The 13,892-nt window shown below is 51.8% G+C and overlaps 1 long non-coding RNA gene across 2 annotated transcripts in view; it reads left to right on the top strand.

Moving 5' to 3' along the window:
• The window catches only part of LOC110599204 (uncharacterized), a 25,020-nt gene extending 11,128 nt beyond the window's left edge, over positions 1 to 13,892 (top strand). For both annotated transcript variants that reach the window (XR_013434993.1, XR_013434992.1), the window contains 4 exons: positions 458 to 7,003; positions 8,018 to 8,112; positions 8,800 to 8,833; positions 13,072 to 13,892. This is a non-coding gene — a long non-coding RNA (uncharacterized LOC110599204). The remainder of the gene's footprint in view (positions 1 to 457; positions 7,004 to 8,017; positions 8,113 to 8,799; positions 8,834 to 13,071) is intronic.

The following is a 13,892-nucleotide window of genomic DNA, read 5'->3' as shown; positions in this document are numbered from 1 at the left end:
GGGCCTCCTTAATTAACTGGTTCTCAGGCACTGGGGGCTTTGCAGAAGCCTGAGTTGGATGCACGCGGGTTTTGTTCAGTCTTTTTGTTTTTCTGGGTGCAAACTTCATTTTTTTTCTTGTGCTGTCTTTTTGTCTTATCTCCCCCTTGCTTGTACCTGTCTAAGGGGGTAATTTATCAGCCCTGCCAGATTCCGTCTCCTCCATTCAGTGACAGAGAAGGCGGGCGGTTGGGTCACGACTGATTGTTGCAATCTCAACCTACCGCTGACACATCTGACCTACCTAGAACTCAAAGCTGCCAGCGGTGACGTCGTCATGGTCTCTGTCACCTTGAGATGCCCTGCTCGGAGTCGTTGCCTTTCTAGGCTCCCACTGCCCCTGGTGGAGGAAAACGAGGGTCGCATTGTCGTGGCCAGCACATCCTGGCTGACGGTGGCTGTGCATTTTGACTCCTAGGGTTCTCGCCTCCTGATCCGCGACGCACACCTGTGCCAACCTTCCCCGCCAGCTGCTCACCCCAGGGCCTTGCTGGCCCCGAGGCTGCAGGGACCCGAAGAGCCCAGCTGTCCTCTGGGGACTTCCTGACTCCTTCCTGCCGTCACCACGGAGCCCTGCCAAGCCCCCCGACAGGCTGGGCCGTGTGCACCCGTTGGCTGGGGAAGTCGTATATTCAGAGCCGTGAACTTGGACGGGGGAGGGGGGACTGGGGGTGGAATATGAGAAACTGTGGAATATGAGGGTGTGTGGGGGGGTCCTCATCCGCTGAGAAACCACAGAACGGCTGAGAACCCCGGGGAATGAAAACGAAGCATCCCCGATGGGGCTGGAGAGATTCACCCGGCACACTGAGGGTCCCCAGTGTGGATGGGATTTAAAGGGATTGGGTCTCTACTCAAATGCCACTCATCAGAGAGAACCTTTTTTTTTTTTTTTTTTTGGTATTAGGGATTGTACCCAGGGTATTTAACCATGGAGTCACATCCCCAGCCCTTTTCATTTTTTATTTAGAGACAGGGTCTCACTGAGTTGCTTAGGTGCTCTCTAAGCTGCTGAGGCTGGCCTCCAACTTTTGATCCTCCTACCTCAGCCTCCCGGGCTGCTGGAATTACAGGTGAGCACCACGACACTCAGCTTTACCATTTGCTTTTGAGCTTCCCTGCAGCCCAAGCAAAAATGGAAGTACAAGCAGTGATTGACCACTTCCCTGGGTAGAAACAAACCAGATGCTCAGGAATCAAGGAAGGAAACGTGTTCTTAGGGAACCAGAGCTTCTACTCCTGCAAAAGCCCATCTCCGGGGCAGAAGCCAGGCGTCTGCATTGGCCAGCTGCTCAGCTGGCCCTGGGGCAGATGTTTTGAGAACAGGACCTTTCTGGGGAACTGACGGCTTCCCCCGATGCTGTCTCCTTTCTCTCTGGACTTCTCCTTGTACCTCAGGGTCACATTGTCACACCTCAGCACGCCATCTCTGGCTCTTCACGTCCTCATAGGTCCCCTTGGCGAGCCCCCCAAAAAACAATGATGGAAAGAAAGAGAGAAACTTCTCCAAACCTCTCCAACCAAAAAATGACTCTCTGGGCCTCCCAGAACACTCCTTCCAGAACATTCTACCTGCCTGCACACTGTAAAAATATTTTTTTGCCTTAAGGTATGTGTCGTTCATGGTCTAAAAGTCTCTTGCCTCTTATTTCTAAACCATCCTCTGTGTTTGTGTTGTTCACTTTAGAGAGTGAACTTCAGAGACAGGGACAGCGACTTCTGTTTTGGGGCCAGCTGTTCTGTGAAGGGTCTAACTCATTGACTAATTAACAGTCCCAGCTGGGCCCCCGGAGGTGCTCGACACGGGAAACCGACGTCGTCAACTAGACAGCGGTAGCGGCTTGTCGGAAATGCATCCCCGGGTCCCCCCCTCCCCCCGCCCAAGACCGGGGCCTGTAGAGAGAGGAGCTCTCCTAGTTGTACGGCTCTCACTTTCCTTCCCGACTCTTGTCTTCTTTCCTTACCTGTCAGCATTGTCTGTGTCTGAAAGAACTGACTCAGCTCAACTCGGGACGGGCTGGCCACTGTCCATGCTCAGGTGCACACAGAGGTGGGGGGCTGCAGGGGGAGCAGAAGGAGGAGCAGACACGATCTAATCCAATGAACCTCGCTCCTCCCTCCACTCCTCCCTTCCCTCCTCCCGCCTATTGTGAGTCAGCATCTGCATGTCAGAGAGGACATTCAGCCTTTGGTTCTTTGGGATTGATTTATTTCACTTAGCATGACACTCTTCAGTTCCATCCATTTACTGGCCAAATTTCATTCTTCTTTATGGCTGAGTAATATTCCATTGGGTAGGTGTACGACATTTTCTTGATGTGTTCATTTGCTGAAGGGCACCTACGTTGGTTCCAGAGCTTAGCTATAATGAATTGAGCTGCTAGAAACATTGACGACATCACGATAGATGCTGAGGTATAGACTGAGGAGTAGGATAGCTGGGCCAAATGGCAGTTCCATTCCAAGTTTTCCAAGGAACCTCCATGCTGCTTTCAAAGTGATTGCACCAATTTGCAGTCCCACCAGCACTGTGTGAGTGGGCTCTTCCCCACATCCTCGACAACATTTATTGTTAATTGTATTCTTGACAATTGCCATTCTGACTGGAGTGAGAGGGAATCTTGGTGTAGTTTTAATTCTCTTTTCTCTAATGGCTAGAGATGATGAACATTTTCTCATCTATTTGTGGATCAACTGTATTTCTTCTTCTGTGAGGCGTCTGTTCCGTTCCTTGGCCCGTTTATTGACTGGGTCACTTCTTCTTCTGGGGCTGGGTTTTCTGAGCTCTTTATACATCCTGGGGATCAGCGCTCTCTCTGAGGTGCAGGAGGCAAAGACTCTCCCCACGCGGTCGGCTCCCTCTTCAGGTCTGTAAAGGAATCCTTTTGTGAGCTTCTGGGGAAGTCAGAACCCAGTCCTGTGCCGTGGTGCTCACCCAGGTCTAGACTTGACGAGGAAGAGCAGAGCCTTCGTGCATCTGGTGTGGTCATGAACTTGGGGGCCAGGATGCCCCAGCTCCTGAAGAGGCGGGACAGTGGAGGCTGTGCCTGGGCCCAGCCTGACCTGGGGTGGGGGGGCCAGCAGGGAAGCAGCAGAGGCCTTGGCTCTAAAGTGGTGTCCGGTCTTTCCAGCGGGGAGAGCGTCCATCGTGACGGACACAGTCCACCCCTTGAGCTCCCCAGCTCTCCCTGTGGCTTCGCATGGTGTCCAGCTTCCTGGTCTTTTTTGAAACCAAGGCTACGGCATGGAGGGTGGAGCTGAGGAAGGTCAGTTCAGCAGCCGAGAGATCAGCTACTGCAATGGTCTTCGCAGGAGTAGTGACCGTGCTCCTAGGACAGGGGTAGTGGCAAAGGCAAGGAGCCAGAGAACTTGAGAGACATCTGGGGGTAAGCCAACAAGGTCCGGAGACTGACAGATGCTGAAGTTTGAAAACGGTCTGTCTCCCAAGTTCCTGTTGATCTTCCGTCCCCATGTCCCCATGGTTGACTACTCGGAGGGTAGAAACTTCATCTTATTCTGGTGCCTAGAGGTGGGCCTTTGAGATGATGAGGGTTAGACAAGGTCAGTAGGGTGGAGCCCCCAGGATCAAATCCTGTGGTTGTATAAGGAGAGAAAGAAAGACCAGACAGACAAACATACTCATGGGCACCTGCTGTCCCTTGCGATGAGCATTCTCTGCCATCTCAGGATGTGAACAGAAAGAAGCCCATCACCAGATGAGGTCTCCAGACTTTGCACCTCTAGAACCACATGCAAGAATAAGCCTCTTTAAAAAAATAAAATAGCCTACCTCGGGCATTTTGTCATAGTAACAAAAATGAGCTGATACAACAGATCTAGGGTGGAGGGAGGACGAAGAGCTAAGGTTGATGCCCAGATTTCTAGCCTGGAAGGGAGGATGGGATTTCAACAGCTGGAAACACAAATCAGAGGTTTTGCACCAACTCTCTGCAGCACGGGAAGACCCCCACAGTTAAGGCCACAGTGTTCTAATGGCCCAAACAGAACTCATAGCCGAGGCCAGAAGAGAAGGATGTAGCGAACACGTTTTTACATCATAACAGAAACTTTTTTTTTTTTAAATCACATTTTGTCTATTTTTTGAATCCACTCTTTAAAAATAGAGCATCTTCTTTAGTTGTCTTTTAAAATTCCTTCTTATGATATGCTAATCTGACAGCCCTTAGAGGAAGCTATTATTTTTCACTCTGCATTACTGCTTTACAGAGTAGATTGGAAAAAAAAAAGCCCAGATATATAATCAGATGAGCTGAGCAGCGCTTTTCAGCCTGGCGAGTAGGAGTGTGACTGTCACGCGGGGGGCTCGGGGCTCATCAGTGAGCGCATTAGCAGTTGGTTGCTGTGATGCCCTGTCAAGGTTTGAATTCTGGGGACAGTGACCTGGTTCGCCGGCCATCGCAGCACCGTGTCCCAGGACCTGCTTCCCCAGCTTTGTCCCTGGAGCTTAGTTTGACAGCACGGAATCCGGACGGGAGGCTGGGACCCGGGATCCTGTTAAGCCTCCCGCCCGAGGGCTGTGTGTTCCTTTATCCTCTCTGTGACCTTGGGCTCCTGTTTCCCTTTCAAATCAGGAAATCGCTGGCGAGTCGCTGTGGACATCTTGACTTGAATCTCCCAGCAGCTCTTCCAGAAGAGCTTTTCAGTTCCCATGGAAACCGGCGATGTTTCCAGGCTCAGCACACAGGCGCGGCCCGGGGAGGTGACTGGTACCATGGCCCTGTTCCGGGTCTTTCTCTGACAGGGACCACTTGACCTTGTAAAGGAAGAGAAGCAGATCGGGGTGACAGTCCCTCCGTCTCCCGGCTGCCAGCCCTCGGAGCCCGAGTCCTGACCTTCTGCACGTCACCAAGTCTTTGCTCCAAGTTGGGTTTGGCATTTGGGCTTTGAGGCCACCAATGGGACGTGGCTAAGTGGCTTCTGTGATCCCGGCCCAGGGGACAAGTGGGGCCAGGGGAGGTCACTTCCCCATGGCTGCTGTCTCAGTGGGACTGATTCTCAGGAGCTCCATCTTTTTTGCTAGGACAGTTTGGGTAGGGAGTTGCTTTGGGATTGTGACCTCTCTGTATTTGTGTGTGAGGGGACAGGACAGGACAGCATAACCCTGGGGCTCTGCTGGGAGGCCTTCCCGGTTGACCCAGGGGGCGGGATGGACCTGCTTATCTTGTGGGCCAGGAGTGGGCCACCCGCAGCGGGCAGCCCTGGCTGTGCAGTCTGCCTCCTATAAAGAGCTGGGTGTGGCGTATATTTAAAAAAGACACCAACCAAACACTTTGATGCTACTTTTTTTTTTTTTAAATGGGGACTGTGAGAAATATGAAGTTGAATGGTCTGTTTTCAGAGTACAGCATTTGGGTTTAAATGTAAAATTCCTGGGAATATAAGACAAACAGCTAGAGGGGAAATCTGGGCCTTAACTCACCCAGTAGCACCGCAGCCTGCCAAGGTGGTGGGGCGGAGTTCATGCTCCTGAACAGCCCTGGACAGACAGGAGGGAAGGGGCCAGCCCCATCAACAGGCAGAAATATCTGTTAAGAAATACTACGGCATCGCTTTGGCGCCCGCCTGTCATCCCAGCGGCTCTGGAGGCTGAGGCAGGAGGATCGTGAGTTCAAAGCCAGCCTCAGCAAAAGCGAGGCTCTAAGCAACTCAGTGAGACCCTGACTCTGAATAAAATGCAAACTAGGACTGGGGACGGGGCTCAGTGCTCCAGTGGCCCTGAGTTCAATCTCTGGTACCCCTCCCCCCAAAAAACCAGTGAGAAGAACTACCCACAAGCCCCACTACACTCTCCCCAGGGGGGCTTCCTTTGTTCCTTTTTTCCTTTGTTCCCCCAATAAGGGAACAAAGGAGGTGGGGACAGCTGAAGATGCATTTGTTTAAATAAGCCAATAGGGGACAGTAAGACCTACGTGACATCAGGGAAGTCCGTGCACCCCACAGTGCTCAGCCAGCGAGGAACTGGGACGGAACTTGTGCTCTGGTGTCTTGACCACCAGATTCTGCATCTTGCGAGACTGTCAGTAAGCGTCACACCTGCTGCAGTCCATTCTTTGGATTTGGGCAGGTGAATGTGTTTCTCACAGGATGGAATCCAAAGGGACTGACCACAAAGCCGCACCCCCAGCCTGTGTGTCTATACATATATGTCTTTATGTAGCAGGGTCTTGCTGAGTTGCTGAGGCTGGCCTCGAACTCATGATCCTCCTGTCTCAGCCTCCTGAGCCCCTGGGATGACAGATGTGCATGACTGCACCGGGAACTTTGCTGCCACTTTTAGGATAAGATGAATTTCCCCTCCACCCTCCAACGGTCGCATCATTGATCATTAAGTCTGCTGAAATATTTGACGATTGGCAGATTAACAGGAGAAAAAGCTACAAATTTATTATAGTCATGGGGTGTCAATGAAGGAAAACTGAGTCCCCAATCACCCCAGGAGTCTTAGAGGCCATGTACCTGCTTCACAGGGAGGAGGGAGGCGGGCGGTGGAGGCGATTTTAGAGGAACAGTGATTTAGCGGGTGGGAAGGAAAGACCCAAAGGACAGCCAGTAGCCCAGGGCAGAGTTCCTGTGAGCTCTGGTCCTGGGGTCTCCTTTAGAGCCGATCTCTTTGGGTTGATGAGATTATAAGGAGGGTCAAGAAAACGTCCTCCTGGAGGCAGAAAGGAGAACGGGAGGCCCTGGGCGGGGAGAAGGTCGGGGAGCCCTGGGCCCCTGGGCCTGGTGCCGTCCTGAGCATGCGAGGCCCCGGGCCTTGGTGTCTTGCTTTCTGAGCCCACAGTCCTCACAAGTGCCAAAGGAGACCTTCAGCTCCCACGGTGCAGGTCACATGGCTGCGGAAGAAGGACCTGTGTCCTGCCCTGCGCTCTCACTGGGATCTGCACGGGGCCACTGTCCTCCTGTCCTGGAGGACATTCTCTGGAGAGTCCCATCTGTTGCACAGGTGACAGGCCAGGAGTGTCAGGGAGGACACACACGCTGGGCCCAGTCCTCATCCACGTACTGACGGGGACTCAGGGACAAACACCTCCCTCCTCGCTGCCTGGAACGGGGGAGGCTGAGCCGGGCACTCCACTCTGGCTCCCGGGGGTCCCCGTGGGAGGGACCTCGTGGTGCCCAGGAATAAGTGACTTCTTGTACATTTCCTCGCTCGGCTCCCCTGCCCTCGTGGTGACGGACATATCCTAGGAGGGCTTTTTATTTTTATTTTTTGGTCCTGGGGATTGAAACTCGGGGTGCTTAACCACGGAGCCACACCCCCAGGCCTTTTATTTGTACTTCTTAAATTTTAGACAGTGTTTTGCTAATTTACCTAGGGCCCCACTAAGATGCTGAGGCTGGCCTTGAATTCACGATCCTCCTGCCTCCAGCCTCCTGAGCTGCTGGGATGACAGATATGTGCCACCACATGGAGAGGGCTTTTTATATTTATCTTTCTTTCATTTTCCATTTTTTATTGGTGTGAAATTCATGTAGCATAAAGCCACCCATTGAGCATGGACAATTTAGCAGCATTTACTATATCCGTGATATGGGACGCCCCTTTCCCTATAGATACCCAAAATATTTTCATCACCTCAAAAGGAAACCTGTACCACTGAGCAGTCACCCCTCTTCTCTCCTCCCTCCATCCTGGCAGCTACCTCTGGGCTTCCTGCTCTGTGGACTGACCTGTTCTGAGCAGGGTATACAAATGGAGCCATAACACTCTGGATTCTTTAGCTCAGGATAATGTTTTCAAGGTCGTCCATGTTGACCATGAGTCAAAGCTTCGTGCTTTTTATAACTGAATGCTAGTCCACTGAATGGATATACAGCAACTTCTCCATTTGTCTATTAATAGATATTTGGGTTATTTCCACATTTTGGCTATTGTAAAATAGTGCTGCCTTGAATATCCACGCAGAACTATTAAATTATCTGTTTTTTTCTATTCATTTGATTATCTGCATGGAAGAGGAATCACAGTATCCTACAGCAGTTTAATCTCCTTGAAGAATCATCCATTTGCACAGTAGCGATGCTAGTTCTCCAGCTCCTTCTCATTTTCAGGTATGTAGCTTCTAAAACTTGGCAAGACACTGTCTTAAAGTAAAAACAAAACAAAACAAAATAAAAAAAAACAGGGGCACTTAAACACTGAGCTATATCCCTAGCACTTTTTAATATTTTATTTAGAAACAAGGTGTCACTGAGTGGCTTAGGGCCTCTCTAAGTTGCTGAGGCTGGCTTTGAACTTGCAATCCTCCTGCCTCAGCCTCCCTAGCTGCGGGGGTGACACCACCAAGCCCAGCTCATTGTGGTTTTGATTTGCATTTCCCTATAGATAAGTGATGTTTAGCATCAATATCTTTGCTTTTTCTAATATTTTTTTTTTTGAGAAATTTCAAACACAGTGAAAAGTTAAAAAAAAAAAAAAAAAGGACACAGAATAACGCCACTTGGATTTGTCTGTGTGGCTCCTGGTAGGCATCATTTAACCTGTTCTTTGAATCAGGCATTTCCTGTAAATTGGAAATTTGATCTGGAGATCCAAATACACTCAGGTGAAAATTTTCAACTTAACATCTATTATGATAATAGCAGGTAAGAGTACCGAGGGCTTTCTGTGGGCCACTGTCTCACACATGATCTCATCAAATCTCACAATGACCCTGGTAGAGGGTGAAGCAATCGTGTCTGTCTGCTCAGAATCCACAGCCTTCTCTTCTGGTAATATCTCTCTGATTCTCTTCTTAGAAACCACCAGTCCCGTGGCCAGTCACCTGCTTAGGTAAGGCTCACCCCCACCGCCAACCCCAGAGGTGCGTGTGACTAAGGCGTTACAATCAGAGCCACAGTGATTGGTCAGGGAGAGACACGTGGTCCAAGCTGTGGTCCCATAAGAGCCAGCCCTGCAGCGTCATAGGTCGTTGCATAGAAGGCTCCGTCTTCTTTTATGAACACTAAAGAAAGTACTACCCAGTCATAAAATAGCTCAATTGTAAGAAAAATATTAAGAATTTCCCCGTGTGAAAAGAGAAACATTGTCTTAGGTTGCTGGAGGCCACGCCCCCCCCCCGCCCCCAACCTGAGGGAGAGCCCCCTGGTCCGCCCTCACTGGGTTCCCCAGCAACCCAGTCTTCTGGTTTCTTGAATTTGCACAACGGTGGAGCTCCATTGTGCAGAGGGGCTCAGCTCTAGAGAGCTCCACCCCCCAGAGGTGGCTCTGTGAGGGATGAGAAATTCTGCTGAGTTATCAAGGGTGGTGAGGGCACGGGCAGCGGGGTCCCAGGAAACAGCACCTCACGCCCCCAATCTCCAGGCATTGGGCTCAGACATCCGACTGGTTGAAGGGTCACTCCTTAGCGGTGTGACACTGAGTGGGTTGCTCAGCCTCTCTGAGCCCCAGCTTTCTTATCTACACGGGTTTGTTCTTGGAAGGGCTGGTTTCCAAGGGCTTCTCCTGGAGCCCTGCACACGGTGAGCACTAGGTAGGGGTCACTCTGCCCACAGTTGGCCAGTCGGTCTCTGACCCCTGCTGTGCTCTCCCCCCCTCTCCCCCCAAGATCTTTTTACAGCTGCATCCCCTCCCCTCCCCCACTTGTCACTGTCTGCAGCTCACAGCTAAGTTGTGACACAGGAAGGACTGGTGACAGGGCTCCGCAGGATTAGGAAGCCACAGCTGCTGCAGGCCCCAGAGCCAGTCTCCTCAGCCCCACTCACTCTGAGTCGGGGTGGGGCTGCAGGGCCCGCTGGGGACACCCTGAGGGCCACAGCCTCCTACTGGGCGTCCCGGGTGCTGCTGTTCCTGAGACCACTCTCCGTCCTTTTTATTTGACTCTCAAAGGTCAAAAGATTTTTCTTTTTTTTTTTTTCAAAAGACTTTTTTCTTTTCTTCTTTCTTTCTTTTCTTTTTAGCAGAGGTGGACATGGGGGAAACCCAGCCACAGGATGTGTGGCCGCCTGTGAGTGGCCTGATAACGCAGAGAGGGCTGGTGGGGGTGAGAGGTGGTGGGGGCACAGACAGAGCCCCAAAGAGCCAGAGGGGGGCGGCCCAGGGGGAAACAGATACCCAGAGAGCACCAGGGATTGCCAAGACTGAGCCCCAGGGCGGGTCTGCCAAGGTGCTGCACACTTGGAGGCCCAGCTCCTGGGGAGGCTGAGGCAAGAGGGTCACCTGAGCACAGGAGTTAAAGGCCAGTCCAGGCCACACAGCGAGCCCCACGGTGGGGCGGAAGCAGACTCTATAATCAGCCGGAATTCAGAAAGGGGCTCTCATTTGCCAGGTGAAGGAAAATCCCAGACCCCACGTTCCAAAGCATTAAGAATATGAAGACAAGCTGGGTGCAGGGCGCAGGCCTGCGATCCCAGAAGCTCTGGAGGCTGAGGCAGGAGGATCGCAAGTCCGAGGCTGGCCTCAGCAACTTAGAGAGGCCCTAGGCAAGTTAGTGAGACCCTGTCTCAAAATTAAAAAAAAATAATAATAATAATAAAAGGGCTGGGGATGTGGCTCAGTTGTTAAGTGCCTCTGGGATCAATCCCTAGTACCAAATCAATCGATAATCAATCAATCGATAACCAATAATCAATCAATCAAGACAAGGCAGACATTAAGCTGAGAGGGGCGTCTTTGGCACCGCCCTACCTTGGGCTTTTCTGTTGCTCTCTCGTTCATTCTTCCTCTCATTCAGCAAGTACCTTGGGTGGCATCAAAGAGCTCCTTGTCCCCAGCCCCTCCCCCTGCACCCAGCACTGCTGGAAGCACCGACCCGTGCCATCGCCCTTTGTCGTCATTACTGTCCCCTCAGAGCCATGGCTGGGGTTGCCAGCCCCACTTTACAGACGAGGAGGCTGAGGCGATTCCTCCTGCCTGCCTCAGAGCAGGAAGGGAGGCAGGGAGGCCGGGCCCTGCTTCAGGCCCTCTTCTCCTGCTGGGAGGCCAGAGGGAGGCCGGTCCACCTCAGTAGAGGACTGGGGCCCCCTGGGGCAGGGGCAGAACCCGCAGGACAGTAAACCGCGCTACTAAAGGCGCAGGTGGCCGCCGCCCAGGAAGGGCGGGGATTGGAGACCCCTTCATGCCGTGGACCTCGGCCGGGAGTCACGGGGCTCCAGGTGAGAAGCCTGCATCCTAGCAGCCGGCCAGTCCCCTCATCGGGCGGCTTTGCAGTGAGCGCGGTGGGCCGATGGGGTCCCCCGGAACAGGGCTTCTCCATGCGGAACTCGGGCTCTGGTGGCCTGGGCGGTCCTGAGCCTGGGCGTGGCTTTCCTGGTCCCAGTTCCCTGAAAGCCGAGCCCAAGGCCAGGGTCCTGCGGGGGGCGCTCTGCTGGGAGGTGGGCCCAGGTGGCTGGGCTGGGCTCGGAAAGGAAGGCGGACAGCAAGAAGGGGTTGTTCGGGGGTGGGCAGTGGGGTTCAGTCCCGGGGCTGTCCTCCAGGCCTGGGAGTTGACCCCACATGGGAAGGGCGCTGGGTGAGTCCCCAACTCCAGCCCTCTGGGGCTGAGGGTGCTTCCAGGCATGTCCTCTGGTGCTTTCAAATGCCCTGTGGGCCCTGTGGGCCACCGACATGGACAATGTCGTTCTGACCTGTGGGCCTTGACTCATTAGGGTACCAGGGGAGACTGCGCATTACACCAATAGTGCTGTCTTCCACGTGGGTACAGTAGCCCCTGTTATCCTGGGGAAAGGTTCTAGGATGATCCACAGATGCCTGAACCCTATGTATACAGTCTTGTGTCACCTAACAACGGGACAGATTCTGAGAGAAGCATCCCTAGGTGACGTCATCACCGTGTGAACACCGCAGAGTGTGCTTTCACAAACTAAGATGACCTTGGTGTCACTAGGGGCCACCATTGCACACATAATCCATGTCAACCAAAATGTCTTCTTCTCCTTTTTTAATTTGTTCTTTTTAGTTACACATGACACTAGAGTATATTTTGACTTATTTATGCAAGCATGGATTACATTTTATTCTAATTAGGATCGCAGTCTTGTGGTTGTATGTGATGTGGAGATGCACTGTGGTGTATCATGTATGAACACAGGAAAGTCATGTCAGAATCGTTCCACGTCTCTCCTATACCCATCCCCCAACTTCCCTTCATCCCCCTTTGTCTGATCTCTGAACTTCTATTCTTTCTTCCCCACTTCATTGTGTGTTCACATCCACATATCAGAGAGAACATTTGACCTTTGTTTTTTTGAGATTGGCTTATTTGGTTTAGCATAATAATCTCTAGATCCATCCATTTTCCGGCAGATGTCATAAAGTTGTTCTTTTTCATGGCTGAATAATATTTTAAATGGTTTTATTCAGCACCTGACCTGCTGTAGTCTCCTATACAATGATAAAGTTTAAATTATAAATCATAAATTAAGCATAGTAACAGATTAGCAATAATAACTAATAATAACAAATAATAAGATAGAATAATTAAAACAATATGCTGTAATAAAAGTTGTTTAAAACTTGAGTAGTTTATTTCTGTAATTTTCCACTTAATATTTTTGGACCATGGTTGACCACGGGCAGATAAGGGGGTGCCACCACATAGATGTTTTGTGAGAAAAACTATTGTTTTCTTTCCTTCCCTCTCTCCTTTCCTCCTTCTCTTTCTTCTGGGGATTGAACCTGCTACCATATGCAAGTTAGGCCAGTGCTCTCCCAGTGAGCTACATCTCCATGTGCAGAATAACTAAATTCTTTTTTTGGGGGGGAGGGGGCAGTACCAGGGATTGAACTCCAGGGCACTGGATCATTCAGCCCTATCTCAGCCCTGTTTTGTGTTTTATTTAGAGACAGGGTCTCACGGGGTTGTTTAGGGCCTCGCCTTTGCTGAGGCTGGCTTTGAACTCGGGATCCTCCTGCCTCAGCCTCCAGAGCTGCTGGGATGACAGCTTGGCACCACTGCGCCTTGACAGACTGAGTGAATTCTGAACAGCTCTGCATTGTGTGAGGTTGGAGCGAGGCTGCGTTTTCTCATTACGGAATGGTGTTCTATTTCTGAGGCCTCTTTTTGGTTTCAGGGGATAGAAACGTAACACATTGTCCTCAGGAACACGCTTCGTCCACGGGATGGAAAGTGAGAGGTGGAGTAGTCGGATTTTCAGCGCGGCAGGTTCTGAGAGCCTCCCAAGCCCCCCCCCCCATCTGTCTCTGGCTCTGTCTGCAGGCAGCTCGCCCCACGGAAGGGAGTAGTCAATTCCCCATTGGCCTAGCCCAGGTCACGTGACCGCCTCCGAGCGCATCATGGCCCTTCTGATTGGCCAGACCGCGGCGGGTACTGTGACGTCTGCCCACGAGCTCCTCCTGAGCACGTGCGCTTAGAGGGCTGTTCCGTGTCCCCCAGCTACGGAAGGCCCCAAGAGCAGGGAGCCTGGGTTTCCCTTGTCACTGGCCTGTGGGTCCCCACATGAAAAAGGAGCCCCTGGTGTGGGCAATGGCGGAATCTAGGCCCCATTGTGGAGATCCAAGCCAACACCAGGGTCCTCCTGAAGAATGATAGGGTCACTTGGCTGTGACATCCGTCCTTTCATTATTTGGTGAAATCATTTGGATTCCCTAAAACTCTCCGAAAATTCTCCCATAGAAAATGGTCGCAAGTCAGGACGGAGGTACTGCGTGTGGGCCAGAGGCTGGGAGGCTGGAGAGGAGGCCCAGGTGGAGGCAGAAGTCCCCCTCCAGGTGGCCTCCAGGACTGCGTGGCTGGTGAGGAAAGAAAACATTCCAGAGTCACCAGGGACCCTTGTGAGGTCAACAAGCAGGGAGACGCCCTACTGGCTGTCCTTCAAGATCTTTTTAGCTTTTCGACGCTATGCTCAAGTGAACAACTTGGAATAAAAATCTT

This window comes from Ictidomys tridecemlineatus, chromosome 2, assembly GCF_052094955.1.
Source record: "Ictidomys tridecemlineatus isolate mIctTri1 chromosome 2, mIctTri1.hap1, whole genome shotgun sequence".
NCBI lineage: Eukaryota > Metazoa > Chordata > Mammalia > Rodentia > Sciuridae > Ictidomys > Ictidomys tridecemlineatus.
Note: the sequence above shows the minus strand (reverse complement) of the source record. Positions and strands in the feature narration are given on the sequence as shown.